Genomic DNA, 14,902 nt, shown 5'->3' on the forward strand with positions numbered 1-14,902 from the left:
ACGATATTCCTTTCACGAGAAACATGAGCCCAACAATATTGACCTGCTCACCACTGTGTGACTTCAAAGCTCAGTTGGTCAGAGCTCTGCACCGGCACCGCAGAGGTCATGGGTTTGAATCCCGTTGAGTCACCTGATTTTTCAGGTCCTGGGACGATTGCTTAAATTGTCCAGCAAAGTGCGAAGATCATATCATTTAATTTCAAACACCGCACTGCATAAAACATTCATACAACATTCCTTTCACGAGAAAAACATGAGCCCAACAATATTGACCTGCTCACCACTGTGTGATTTCATAGCTCAGTTGGTTAGAGCACTGCACCGGCACCGCAGAGGTCATGGGTCGAATCCCGTGAGTCACCTGATTTTTCAGGTCCTGAGACGATTGCTTAAATTGTCCAGCAAAGTGCAAAGATCATATCTCATTTAATTTCAAACACCGCACTGCATAAAACATTCATACGACATTCCTTTCACGAGGAAACATGAGCCCAACAATATTGACCTGCTCACCACTGTGTGATTTCATAGCTCAGTTGGTCAGAGCACTGCACCGGCACCACAGAGGTCATGGGTTCGAATCCCTGTTGAGTCACCAGATTTTCAGGTCCTGAGACGATTGTTAAATTGTCCAGCGTGCGAAGATCATATCTTCATTTAATTTCAAACACCGCACTGCATAAAACATTCATACGACATTCCTTTCACGAGAAAACATGAGCCCAACAATATTGACCTGCTCACCACTGTGTGACTTCATAGCTCAGTTGGTCAGAGCACTGCACCGGCACCGCAGAGGTCATGGGTTCGAATCCCGTTGAGTCACCTGATTTTTCAGGTCCTGAGACGATTGCTTAAATTGTCCAGCAAAGTGCGAAGATCATATCTTCATTTAAAATGAGTATTGCTATCAAAATTTTCTTTATCAAAACTTTCAACAAAGTAAATGGTTTGAACCCGAGTATCGTTATATGTTTGTAAATGATGATCGTCCAGGTTAATAAAGTCCTGAGAAGGACTGTTTTTGTTGTTGTTGACTGATGCTCGACAACCTTAGCGGTAGTCATCTTCAGAGTCAAAATGAGGAGTAAACGTCAGGTAAGCCATATTGTTGTTGGTTCTGTCATTGTATTGTGTGTACAGGAAATGTGCATTGTCATTGTGATTAGTGTGAAGTGAAATATTTATTTTTAAGCGATGTATTTAGGTGACGTTTTTAGTCGTAGTGTGGGTGTCATTGTGTATTGTCATTGTGAATTAGTTTGAAGTGTAATGTTTTTAGCTGATCGTTTGTTTGTTTGTGAATAAGCCGTTTGTAAGGTGCCGGTAATTGCTGTGATCTGTTCTAGGGGTTTGTTCCGTTGGTATACCAACTTTCTTAATGCCGTTGTCTATAGTCAGTACTGTAGGTGATGCATTTTGCCGAGTCCCAGTCAATGTTGTGCTTTGTGATTCGGTGATGTTCGGCAATGTGATTAGTTTTGTCTTGTTTCTTAGCAGCTCGTTTGTGCTCAGTAAATCTTATGTTTAAGCCCTGCCAGTTTCCCGATATAGAGGCGTGGGCAGTCGGAGCAGTTTATTTTGTAAACTGCACCTTGTCGTTCGTTGGGTTGTTCTTTGTCCTTTATGTTCGTTAGTACTTGTCGTAACGTTGTGATTGGTTTCATGCGACACGTATGTTGTATGGTCGTAAGATACGCGAGATAGTCTCAGACGTACCTTTGATGGGTATCGCTGTTGTCACTGAGTTGTCTGTTTCTGTTGGGCCGTTGGGTTTGTAAGTGTTGCGTTTGATAAAGTCAGAGTTATAGTTGTTTTGTCAAAAACACGTTTGAGATAGTTGTTTTGTTTTGTAGAGCGTCCGGTGAATCACATATGATTTGTGCACGTCTTGTTAATGTTCTGATTGTGGTGGCTTTGTGTGATAGGGCTGTAAGATGATTGGTCTAGTAGTCGGTCAGTATGTGTTGGCTTGCGATAAACTGTTGTTCCTAGTTTTGATTGTCATGTTTTACCAAAAGTCAGAGAAAAGGAAGAGTTCCGTTTCCTTCGACATCTTTGTAAAATTGAATGTGGCTGTTCTGTTTGTTGATGTGAGTATGGAAGTCATCAATCTCGTCTGCATGTAGTGCTGTGATTGTGTCATCTACGTAGCGAAACCAAAAGGTAGTGCATGTTTGTAAGTCATGAGTGCCCGTTCCTCTATAGATTGCATTACAATTAGCAACTACAACAAAACGGGCGAGCCCATTGCTGTCCCATGTAATTGTTTGTAGTGTGTTCCTTTGTATTGGAAGTAAGTCGATGTGAGGCAGAGCTCTAGTAACTCCATAATGTCTTCTGTCGGTAATGGCAGTACGTACGTGGTGTTTGTAATGAGGGTTTTTGTACAAGTAAGTGCCAGATTAAGTGGAATACTGGTGAACAGTGATTTCACATCAAAAGACACTAGTATATAGTTGTCCGGTATTTGTATTGTGCACAGTTTTTTAATGAAAGTTTCAGTAGATTGTAGCTTGTGTTTTGATTTGTTTGTAAGTGGTTGCAGTATGTTAGTCAAGTACTTTGAAAGTTCGTAAGTCGGCCAAACACAGAATGATACAATTGGTCGCATGGGTATTTGTTGTTTGTGAAGTTTTGGTAGTCCGTATAGTCTGGGTGGTCGTGGTACTGAACATCTGAGTCGATAGTAAATACGTTCAGATATAATGTTAGATTTTCTCATAGAGAAGATCTTGCTGTTAGGTTTGCGTACTAGTGATGGTGTTGGGTCTCGTTTGAGTTGTTCGTACGTTTGTCTGTCGTTAACAAGTGCGTCCATTTTGTTAAAGTAATCATTCCTGTCCATGACCACAGTCACGCGTCCTTTGTCTGCTGGTAAAATGACGATGTTGTTGTCGTGTTTTTAGTCGTTTGAGTGCTTGTTGTTCGTCTTTGTCAAGTTGTTGTGTCACGTATAGAGGACGATTTAAAGTGGAGGCTATCCTGCTTCTGATCTCGTCTTTGGTTGTTCTCTGACAAGTCTCTTTGATACGCTAGGACAGCCTCGACACTTGATACTATCGTCTCAGTCGGGATTTGTCTGGGTGTTATGGAATGTTTTAGTCCGTAAGATAGTAGTCGCGTTTCAGTTTCGTCTAATGAGCGGGAAGAAATATTCCTCACCCAGTTATCGTCATGTTTATGTCTTGCACGTGTTTTAGTTTGTTTTAAACGTTCAAGTTTTGTTGTTGTTTGATTTGGTGTTGTGTCTCTGTCTTGTTTGCTCGTTTCTCTGCAATAGTTTGTATGGTAGAAAGTAAAGTATCACTTACTGTCGTTGGTATGAGTTCCTTTCCAGTTTGTTCAGTCTTTTGTTCTTGTTGTTTGATGTAATAGTTGATTCGTCTGTGACAGTCGTTAATCCGTGCTCGTATCAGTCGTCTGCTGGTGGATTTGAAAATCTGAATAGCCTCTTGTGTGTTCAACGGAGACTTAATTCTAAGTCCGCCGGAACGAGACCAATATCCTTGCAGCGGTGGTTGAACCAGAGTTGTTGGCGTATGCGTCTGACGTTGCTTTGCAAAACGTATGTAGTCGTTAGCAAGTTGTTCGCTCTGTCGTCCAAATGATCGTAATAAAGTAAATGGTTTGAACCCGGGAGTATCGTTATATGTTTGTAAATGATGATCGTCCAGGTTAATAAAGTCCTGAGAAGGACTGTTTTGTTGTTGTTGACTGACAAAAATACTGATTGTCTTTAAAATCTATTGACGTTTTAAATTTGCATGTTTCGGGAATAATTGATCCTGACTAAGGTGTAAACGCAAGTAAAATGAATTTCATGTTTGAAATTTGCAATGTATACTAGCCGTATATATACTAATATACTAATTCGTATGTATTATCGTTTTAATTTTGTGTAATATGTTGCTGAATCATGCAAATTCTAAACGTGGCTTAGATTTTTCAAAGTAAAGAAGTTTCTTTGATACCACCATGTAGAGTATATACAGGTGGTATTAAAGTGGTGGCCAATTACCCTTTAATCGTATCAAAAGCAAAATTTTGTCAGTATTTGAATACCACAGTCAAGGTAATGGTTCACAAGAATAAAATAATCTTAAAGGACAAGACTTCGCTTATTTTCTTTCTAGCGATTCACAAGAACATTTAAATCGGATTATTCTTTTAAATAATCTTTTAATCTTCTTTAATATAATTGTCTTTTTTTATACTGTGCTTTGTCGCATGCCGTGTGAAACAGTTTGTGCGAGGTATCATTTTATTCCTTTGCAATTGGTGTATCCATGTCACGTGTTTCTTATCTTTGATTTATTAACTAGTAGATTTATTCAAACAGATTATTCTTTTCATGTCCTGAGCACAATTCTTATTTGGACATAGATCAAAATTAGATGAGAGGTGATGAACATCTTAGGCTAGAGTGGGTCAACTTGATACATTGAGCAAACGTAGCAAGCATTAATTCAGCTAAATTTTCCGATATTTCAATTATTTTGAGAGTTACAGCAACCATATGCGAGGAATGATTTCTCGGACTTAACATCGACTGAGTTGATAACTTTGCGAAAAGTAATTTCCTTAAAAATGTGTAAAATTTATCTGCATGAGCAGCTGTTGTTTTCACGTTACACAAGATTTGTGCAACGATTGGTATGAAATACTGTGGTAATCCGGGAGGAAATGTTACATCGCATTGTTGAGGCAAAGTTGACTGCACGTCTATTACCTATCGCCTGTGAATGAAACATTGAACAACGATTGAACAATGATGCGTTATGATATTTTAGTGATATACGTTATTCAAATTTTAGAATAAATTAGTAAGCTTTCGTTCCATTGAACTAAAATACACCGAACGCTATCTTAAGCAAATAATTGAAGCCAAATCTTACACCCAGACATGCGAGATTTTACGTCAGACACGCTTGTGTAGTGTTTAGAGTTTCTCAGGAGTGATAATTGATTGACTACACCCGGTGTCTGGGGTAAAATCGCGGCTTCAAAAAATTTACTAGGTTTTGTACAGGGTGGGCAACCTCCAGTCGGCGGGCTAGATTTAAGAAAATGAGGTTATTGGTGGGCTGGATTATTACATGAATAATATTCAATGGTCAGATACAGTCGGTGGGCCAGTCAAAAATCCTTCAGGCGCCGGACCCGTCCGTATGTTGCCCAACCCTGGTTTTGTATTACAGGTAGCGTTACATATACTTTAGTTCAATGCTTCCGTTCTTCAATAGTTTATTTTGTATATTCTTATTATTTCCATATCCTTAAAATGGCTAATTATTAATATGTTTCCTACTTTATTATAGGACATTGCATTATCTGTAATTTAAAATTGTATAAAATTTCAAAAAGTGCAAAGGGCATCAAGAAAGTAATTTACTAAAAATTTTTACTACAAACAAATTTAATTACATTCAGAACTACAAATGATTTTTTATATGCTTTAATTTAAGTACAAATGTATGGCACTAGAAATTGCCTTTAGCGACCCCAAAATTTAGCAATTGTTGCCTACGCTCATAATAACAAGTAAAACAGTTATGGAACCAAAACTAAGAAACAACATTTTTGAGCGATGAAATTCAATTTTTAATAGAAAATACGATTTAGAACACATTCGAAAGTCAAAAAATGCTGTGGTCTTTATTTTGCAACGAAATTTCTTCGACAAATCTCAGTCGCCTCGGGCTCGGTAGCATGCATTAAGTACAATATTTTATAATAAATAAAATGCATTTTTAAATCAGTCCGTTCAAGAAGAGATCCCACAACCAGTATAAGAAACAGACCAGCCTGCTTCTTTAGATCTCGTCTGAACGAGACGAAATCTCGCATTAACCAGCCAAACAGTCATCTTCTAGCATAATCCACTTTCCCATTTTTCATTTCCCCGCAAACTCTTCCATTGAAAAGTAGGAAAATATCGTGCTTAATGGCTCATTCAGCAATATTTCAATATAGATAACTCAAGTGAATCGCTGATGCATAATTTGACTTGGTCAAGCGAGCAAAATGTCTTACTTTGCCAGCCCGTTCATTTGAATTGGCTTTTAAATAATCTCTTAACTTTAAAGTGCCTCGAACACAATTTTTTAGCGATGTAAAAGCATTGCATGATTTCTAGAATACGTGAAAAAGCAGACTTTAAATTTATACGGTAGTTTAATTTTTGGCAATTTAAAAATGGCTAAATTGTCATTTCAATTGTCTAGCTTCTAAAGAAAATAATATGCTTGTGACGTCACGCAAAGTAATCGTGTATTTATCTTAAATAAATGGAATATGTAAAAGGACGGAAAAAAATTGTATTGGAGACACTTTAAGTATAAGCAATTCTTTTTTAATGCAGCTTTAGAGATTTATTTCTGTAAATTAATTCTGAAAAGTTCCCACACACGATCACACATTGTTCGCCAAATTTTTTCATGAGAATGCATCAAATTTCCATTTTGCTCCTCTCGTCATTTTCACATGCACTCCTGTTTTGTGAAACATTCAAAGATAATTTAAATTAGGTTTACTGGTTTGGGACATTGATTGTGTGGTTTTATGAGCCATGGAAAGGCTATTCCTAATGACCTTACATACGTCATACTTTCACAAAACAAAATTATTTTGAACAATTATTTGGTGTATGAGAAGTTTATGTCTTTATAAAGCGTTTTACTCAAATCACTTTGAGCTGTTATTGACTTATGACACACGAATGTATCAATGGTATAAGTTATTTCATTCTGATGTATAGCTTAAGCTTTTCATAACATTCTTACGTATAGCATTTTATGTATAGCATTCTTATGTATAGTTTTAATTTAAACATGATTTGTGTGAGTGGAAAGTGTACACCAATAAATATAATATATTCATGAAACACGAATACATTCAATAATGCTTTAGTGATTAGTATGTCATGTTGATATAGTTCAGCAGTAAATTGTTGCGCCAAGCATGTGTATTCTTTGTGAAGTTGTAGTTGCATGATTGTCACTGAAAATTTCAGTTCCGTTTGTTGAACTTATAGGGTTATTTTGTCAACGCAATAATTCGTGCTATTAATGACGTAATTCATTTTGCATGTCATCAAAGTATTATATTTTGTATGCAAGCAAAACAATTATTCTGCCTACTTTGAAATTGAGTCTTTGTGGTGTCGTTTGCATTGGTGAACTTCATGCTCTTTCGATGTTTGTAGGCACAAACCATACCCAACAGCACGATAATGATGACAACTGACAATAAACTCGATAATGACAGCCTTACGTCCGAGAATGCAGAATTTTCGTCGAATTTTTCGGCACTAAGGATATGGGAACTGAGTGGGACAAAACCGATGAAGTAGTAAACTCTTTATGGTGGTTTGTGTGCTCGTTTGGGAAAACATGATAAATATTCAGGTAACGTTAGATATTATCATACCTAATCTGATAAAATTCGATTTGACACGTCCCCTGGTGTGTAAGTTCTTTACATGTAAATAGTATATAAAGCCGTCGCTATGGAGGGAACTGAGGAGCATATGCCTCTAAGCTCCCATTGAAGTGCAGACAGCCTGGCGATTCTGTATGAATCGATCTTGATGTTTGAGTTGAGGTTCTTATTTTCTTTCAAAGCCACACAAAAAGTAATAGCATTTTCGACGATTAGCTGCGATAGTCAGACTGGTTCTCGTATTGTCAAGAATATGCTCTGATTTGCCGTTCCTTCGCATCTGTCTACTATCATATCGTCTCCTAGAGGAACTAATGATTCGCCCTCATACGGTGGAATATTCAGAAGTGAAATGATATTCACTTGAGTCGCTGAACTGACATAGCATGTTTATCACATCACTCACTGACGTCATTGTTTGTGTCTAGGTCTGTGCCAAGTTCTTTAGGCGACGTAGTATTATTATTCCTGCCCAATATCGGACTATTTTAGATCGTAAAATCGTCGCTATCAATGCTTAAATTATATTTTATCGTTTGAATCGGCGTAACAGGGCCAAATTTGTGTTCTCCTTGCACGAAAGCATGATGTGTAGCTAATGATAATTTTGTTTCGTAAGCACTTTAATTAAAGGAATTTACGAACAAATGTGAATAGTTCTGCTTACACTTTATAAAAATTTTCGCGTGCGTGTTCGATTGCGGCATGATGAAATTATTTTAAATTTTATAAATTTAAAGTTTTCTATCATTACCTTGCTTCACTATCAAGCATTATCTTTTAAATGCTATGAAGGATAACCCAGCTTTAAATTGCGATAAAGTTGTACAATTGTTATATTTCATTCGTCTCCAACCGTGTGCGGAAGTATTAACAATAAACGAGAGACATTATTATAATAAAGATGATAATAACAAAGGTAATAACAAAACTAACCACAATAATCCTCGCATCGTTTACTGTCTAACCTTGATCTTGGCATCGTAAAGGACACGGTTGACATATTAAATCATCTTCGCTAAAATAGCTGCTTGGGTATTGCCCCTTTGGGCAACGTTTTTGACTCCACTATAATTGCGATAAAACATAAACCACACAAACTCCCGAACCACTGTAATATATGCATGGTATAAGATAATAAAAAATACTCCAGTATAGTTTAAATTTCAAAGCAAAATGTTCTTATTATGCTCCGACAACTATTCAGTGAACGTTTGGCGTGTTTTGGTGGACAAAAATGTCTGACGCAATTCCAATGACGTCACCTTGATGGTTTTAGCAAATCATATTTTTGTGTTTTTATTAGCTCATTTGACTAAGTTGATTGCATGCCAATTTTTTAGTGAACCATAACAGCATAGAAAGATCTAGAAAATATTCTTCAAATTTCACATGCTATCTAAACCACGCGATTTTACCGACTAAGATTAGATTATTTGACTTAGCTATAAGTTGATCCCAGAGCAAAACATTGATAATCACATTCTAGTACATTAGATACTTAATTTTTATTTCTGAAGGTGTCCGTGTTGGTTTCAAGCGCTTTCTACAGTTTCGTGAAAGAAATCGTACGTTAGAGACAAAACAATGGTTAACGATTTATTTTTTTGACTTTATGAATTAATTGCTTGCAATAAATAAAGCATTAGACGTTATATAATTAGCTGTTTGTCACACGAGTCTTCTTTCATGCATTTCTTGAATATTTGTCTGCCGCTGTGTCTGTTCATGCGAAAGACATTAACATATCCGTACACGAGTATTGACTACCAGGAAGTTATGTACGCCTGTCTTGTTAGTTTGTTTTTCTTTATCTTTCAGTTAATAAGTGTCAAGTGTAAGTCAAGTCGCTTCCTCCTGTTCAACTTTCATATGCTCGATTGTTTTATCTATTAACAAAAGTATACTCCAGCAAGACGAAGGAGATTGTTATTGTATCTCTGTGTCTGTGTCTGTCTGTTCTCTTTGACGATTGATTTCTATTTGTTTACAGAAAATCCTGTGAAATTGATACTTGAGTATATTGTGCATAATACTCCAATATCTAGACTTGACATTTGACATTTTGAGCGTTTATCGGTGGCAAAGCAATCGAACTTTTGACACGAAGTTTATGTCAATACGTCGCGTGGGCTGATGCCTTAAGTGTCGTGTTATTTATCGCAATAAAAAATACTTCTGTCACGCACATCTTACTGTTGATTACCCATAGTGGCACGCGCAATCTTTTCTACTGTCTGACACGTGCCAATTACATGTGATCGTCCAGATTCAGGAATTCGAACTGACAAAGGACGACAACCGACATCATTTATATAGATTTGATACAAAAATTGTCAGCAAAATGGCTTTGACTAAGCTAAAATATTTACCCTGAAACGTGTGATGTCGGCTTAAATGGCCGCTAAAACTTGTATTGACTAATATTGCCTTTGCTTTACAAAATTATTTTGATTTATTCGAGTTTTCATAAGGAAATACTCTAAGATTTCTCTGGTATTTCAAGAAAGAGCTGTTTGACGATAGAAGAATTAAAAATTTAACTGGTTTTAATCTATAATCGACGTTGAAATGTGTTTTTTCGTCCTATTGGCCGTAGGATGAGCATCGAAAATATGCTCAGAAAACGGATTCCGTTGCACCCCTCTCGAGGCTACGTAAATTTTACATGAATATTTAGATAATAGTAACTTCCTAAACCAGAAGCCGTTGTCTCCCAAGCGAAACAGGTGCACAATTGAGAGAATACTTCCTTCAAACTTTGCGATTTACGCGCTTCGATAAATTTGAGCTGCCATTATTTTGTGCTACTACGCATGCGCAACTTGCGAAACTCTTTCTGCGCATGCTCACTTTAATCATTTTGCAAGTGGAAACATTCTTGTCATAAAAAAACTATGATAGAGAAAGTTATACTCGAATTGGATTAGAGTTGGGCATTTAGATGATGTTATGTAGAAACTTGCTGAGTTACATCCCAAAGGATGGAAAATTTCTTGAGTGTAGGTCAAAATGAGCAAAACTTAAGGGTCAACAAGCTTAAATACATTAGCAGTCGTACGAAAACATCAATAAGTTCATACAAAGAACCTTTTGAGTATTGACTTGGTATTATCATGAAATTAGAACTACTTCCATCTATCCCAACTGCGTGTTAGTAATTTGTTATTCAGGTGTGTGCATGTAGATTGCACAAAATGATGGCAGCTTGAATTATCGAAGTGCGTAAATCGCAAAGTTTGAAGAAAGGTTTCTCTTAATTGAGCACCTGTTTTGCTTCGGGAGCAACTCTGTAAAATACCCACAATTTGTGGTAATTTTACCCATGTCAATGGGGTAAATGAGTTCTAATAATTACCATTTTAAGGGTAATTCCAAATGAAGGAATAATAATTTACAAATATTATAGAGTAATGAAAACGACTTAAATAATTGCCCTGTTTTGGTGTCCTAGGGTAGTATCACCAAAAAGTGGACAATGCACCAAGCTGGGGTAAATCAAATTAGTGGGTAAAAATCGTCTCTACCCATAAAAGGCTGTATAGACAGATATCATTGTCTATAGTCTTAATTAAGCAATTCCCTACCTTTATAAGAGCGAGCTTAAATGTTTATATAGTTATTAATATTATTATATAGTTAAATTTTAGAATGAAATACTAAATGTTAATTATCTTTGTGTAATCTGGAATAGAAACATGGGCTCTATTGATTTTGACAACTAGAGTAAGGCATTCATTGCAACTTTTCCCCTTAACAAATTGGTTGAACACAACTACAAAAACTATCCAAGGCCACAGCAATGTTTATGAAATGTTGATATGGAATGCTAGCACAAATTAGTTATTTTTAATTTTATCATTGCATTTCTTGGATTTAGGTACAGGTTCTAACTGATTTGGGTGCAACATGAGAAATGTTATGATAAACAATTTGGTAAAGGGAAAGTAGAAAACATCCCAACAATGAACTAAGTTGAGAAGTTAAATTTCATACTGACACAATAAAGAGTAGTTTGAACTATCCGTATGTATTTTAACTTAATTGAATTTATTTGCATTGTGGCTGTTAAATAATTACAGCATTCAAAATTTTCTATCATTAATGATCGCTACGACCCTACACCAATTTATTTTGGTTTTGCTCGTGTTCTTCGAAGTGAAGGGACAAGAATGGTTTTAGTTCTTTGAAGTTCTTTAACTTTAGGGGAAAAATTTCTGTTGCAATTTTTATTAATAACTATATTGGTTACACACATGGTTATAATATGTGAAGAGGACTTCGTGAAGTTCTAAGCTGTAATCTCTTTCAGCCTCTTTAGCCTTAAAAAGAAATGGAAACAAAAATAACCCAAATGTGAATTAAGCAACGAGAATATTTTGCAATTGCCAGGTACATCATACTGAATAGAAGAGCGAAACCGATTGTTAACATGGCATTGGGATACTCCTTTCCTGTTGTTATCTTTCCCTCGTTGATATAATTGATCTGAACGATTTCATAGGATCGATGTCATACGATTGCCACGATGAATTCCGTCTTGTTCTCTAGCAACTTAGAAATATATGCTTTGAAGCTTTGAATATATGCCTTGAAATATATGACATTAGAAGCTTTCAGTTTCCAATGTGCGCAAAAAAATGCGCATGTACATAGTGACGCTGTATCTTACAATTTGAGTATATATATCAACATTGAAAGGTTACGTACACAGAGTGTTTATATATCGTGCTGAGCAAGTGATGAAAAGCATACTGAGCAACTATATTACGCATGATCAAGCAGCCAAACTTACTAATATTATCATATGTCAGCTGCATTAGCACCATATGCCTTGAATGATAGCTTAAGTCCGAATTCTAAGTGCTCACGCTTACTCAATGCGACATAAAATTACGCTCTCTATAATGAATGGCAAAGGCCACTTCTCCAGCTGGAGGGAAATTGCGGTCTTCGAATAATTATGAAGTGATTTTAAAGCCCCACTTATGAAGTGAGTGTGATTTTGAGTAAGCTTTTACAATACGGGTGTAATACTCTGAGAAAATGATTCTGGCTCATTTCTGAGTGTATATCAAAGCCTAAACAAAAATAATCGTCTTGCCAGAAACATATACATTAAACAGATTAAAAGATTAAACAGCAATTATTGCATTATTCCTTCATCTACTTTTTGCGTCGTTCCACCCCATTTATAGAATCACACCTGGTTTGTAAAACATTTGGTAAAAATTTGAATAAAAGATATATGACTTCTTTTATTACATATGTGGAATTTGAATGAGCACTTGCAACTTTTGAATATCCACTTCATATTGTTATTGATGTATGACACGTGAGCGTGTTGTCAGTATGAGTTATAAGCTAGCAGTGACGGAGATTGTGGCAGCACGATGGTAGGCATATAGTGATGGAATGGATGGCAACACTATAGGAAAGGATTTTTGAAGAAAAGGAAGAAAAGGAAATGGAAAGAAAAAGAAGGAAAAAATCATGAAATTAAAAAAGATCCAAAAAGAAAGATGATGGCTAGGCAATGCTAATAAGAAAAAGTGTAGCATCATGCACTTATAACAGTCCATGCAGTCAGTACACGTATGTCCGAGCTTTCATGAAGTTCCTTGTTCCTCCAGTATGACTGTGCAAAATTTTGTGCAATTGTTGCTTACAATTGATGCACAAGATATCTCAAAATCTAAAACAATAAAGGATGAACAGCCTCAGGGAAATATTCGACAAAAAATTCCAGGAAATTTGTCTACATGTGCAGTGGTTGTTGTTAAGTGACCTCAGAAGTTATGTAAATCTCTCTTATAGAAATCAAAATCACCCAATTCAAGTGAAAATGTAATGCCATGAGTTTGAACAAAAATATTATTTACAACCATGTTCTACGCTACCTCCAAGGGCAAATATTGAGGAATTTTAATTTATGTAAAAACTTCAAAGATCATTAGCCGTTATAGAAAAATATTTATTAAAACTTTTGCAGCAAAATACAGTAGATTTATAAGTCTAATCAGGTTAACTCTGAAATGTGGAAACGTCCTTGTGTAAAGTTAGTGGTATGAGCACCTTGACTTACTGCGAAGGAAACGACTGCAAAATGGGCATGTTATGATGTATATAGTAAATATATTTGTAATAATTCATAATCATAAATAAAATGCACCTTCAGGTACAGACCACGTTCATATGACCCAGGCGGGCAGTTCATTCGAGACAAGATCCCAAAACCAGTTTGAGAAACGCAGACCAGCCCGTTTCTTTGACCTCGTCTGAACAAGACAAAATCTTGCATTAACCAGGCAAACAGTCTCCCAGCTAGCTCAGGTCGTATATTTCGTCGTATACCGATGCTCAGGGAAACTTGGTCTGGTTAAGCAAGTTATACGTCTTACCTTGTCTGCCTGTTCATATGAACTTTCATTAAATCAAGCTCGATAGTAATGATCATGCATACGCAATACTGTTTCTATAATATACCGCTCATAGGTTTTTCTATGATAACAATAAAGCTGCCCAAAATGTTCAGAAGGAAGATTGATCATAGTTTGCCAAGTTTCCTCGTGAATGCATCATTTCTTCACTTCCTGTTTGTGGTACCACCGCTCTTTGGAAGATTGTCCTGTTTTGTAAATCATTTGATACAAATTTCAACAAAGATAAATGGCTTGTTTTATCAGATGTGCTGTTTTATGAGCACTTGCCATTTTCGATTATTATAATTAAACACTATTATTAATAGATGTCATCTGAATGTATCAACAGTATGAGTTATATTACATGTTTGTAAATGTAGATCGTCCTGAAGATGACTACCGCTAAGGTTGTCGAAACGTCAGTTGACAACAACAAAAACAGTCCTTCTCAGGACTATAGCAACCTGGACGATCCACATTTACAAACATGTAACGATACTCCGGTTCAAACCATTTACTTTATGAGATATATTCTACCATATATAGTTGAACTATAGTAGAATTAGTCTTTGAAGCATGTATGTATACTTTATTATTGTTGCATGAAACTTCAATTCTACTGTATCAGGTAATTTTCTCTCCTTGTATTTATATTTATAACCATCTGTTTAAAACAATAATTCTGCCTACCTTGGAATTGGAGTGATAGTGCGATTATACGCATTTACGGTCTTTACATTTTGTTTATGTTTGTAGATACAACCCAACACAAACATCACGATAATGATGGCCAAAAGGACAAAAACCGCGATAAGGACGACCTTTGTAGTATCTGAGGTTGCAGGATGATTCATTTGCAGCAATAGGTCAGTTGAAGACAAGGACAATTCATTCGTTGGGCTGCTCGTCAGGTCTGTTTGAAATGTTATCCAAGACTTGGAAACTTGAGAGACGGAAGTCGTAATGTTGCTTTGTTTTCTTGAGGAAGATGAACTGGAATGTGTGCTTTTGCTGGCCGTCAGAGTAGACAAAAT

General features: G+C 36.2%; 2 long non-coding RNA genes across 2 annotated transcripts; one reads left to right on the forward strand and one right to left on the reverse strand.

The window, feature by feature from the left end:
- The first annotated feature begins 7,619 nt into the window (after window positions 1–7,619).
- Window positions 7,620–11,467, forward strand: LOC124436858. The gene is made up of 2 exons (XR_006945515.1): window positions 7,620–7,778; window positions 11,327–11,467. It is a non-coding gene; the product is annotated as an uncharacterized LOC124436858 (long non-coding RNA).
- A 1,790-nt stretch (window positions 11,468–13,257) lies between these two features.
- Window positions 13,258–14,902, reverse strand: LOC124437336. Its single transcript, XR_006945656.1, has 2 exons — window positions 14,559–14,902; window positions 13,258–14,074 (listed from the first exon to the last, which is right to left on the reverse strand). It is a non-coding gene; the product is annotated as an uncharacterized LOC124437336 (long non-coding RNA).

This window comes from Xenia sp. Carnegie-2017, unplaced genomic scaffold, assembly GCF_021976095.1.
Source record: "Xenia sp. Carnegie-2017 unplaced genomic scaffold, XeniaSp_v1 HiC_scaffold_16, whole genome shotgun sequence".
Taxonomy (NCBI): Eukaryota; Metazoa; Cnidaria; class Anthozoa; order Malacalcyonacea; family Xeniidae; genus Xenia; species Xenia sp. Carnegie-2017.